Here is a 726-nt window from a genome sequence, read left to right as displayed (position 1 = left end):
TTACTCTGTTTTAGAAAGAGGAGAGAGCGAAAGGTTGCAGGGCCGGCACCGTTCGTAGAGCTGTGCGAATTGTTCGATATCGAATCGATTCGAATCGAATCGGCCTGATTCGAATTCGTTCGATTTCGAATTTGCCTGATTCGATGTCGAATAATTCGAAATTTCGAATCGGGTTGGTTCGACATCGAATCGCATTGGGGTCTAGTGTGCGGCACCCGCTCTATGCCCGCACTACACGTTGTACGGTCGTCGAACATCTACGGTACAGGGCCAGTTTAAATAAGTTTAAAAATACCGCGTGACTTGCATGCGAAAAATACAACAGATTTTTTTTCGATTCGATTCGGGCTCGAATTTGGACTGATTCGATTCGATTCGATTCGAAATTTTTGAGCCAATTCGATTCGACCCGATTCGAAGAAAATTTTTGAAATTCGATTCGATTCGATTCGAAATTTTTGAGCCAATTCGATTCGACCCGATTCGAAGAAAATTTTTGAAATTCGATTCGATTCGATTCGAAATTTTTGAGCCAATTCGATTCGACCCGATTCGAAGAAAATTTTTGAAATTCGATTCGATTCGATTCGAAATTTTTGAGCCAATTCGATTCGACCCGATTCGAAGAAAATTTTTGAAATTCGATTCGATTCGATTCGAAATTTTTGAGCCAATTCGATTCGACCCGATTCGAAGAAAATTTTTGAAATTCGATTCGATTCGATT

Source organism: Frankliniella occidentalis, unplaced genomic scaffold, assembly GCF_000697945.3.
Source record: "Frankliniella occidentalis isolate FOCC.00 unplaced genomic scaffold, Focc_3.1 Scaffold143, whole genome shotgun sequence".
NCBI classification, from domain to species: Eukaryota; Metazoa; Arthropoda; class Insecta; order Thysanoptera; family Thripidae; genus Frankliniella; species Frankliniella occidentalis.
This window is presented reverse-complemented; position numbering follows the sequence as displayed.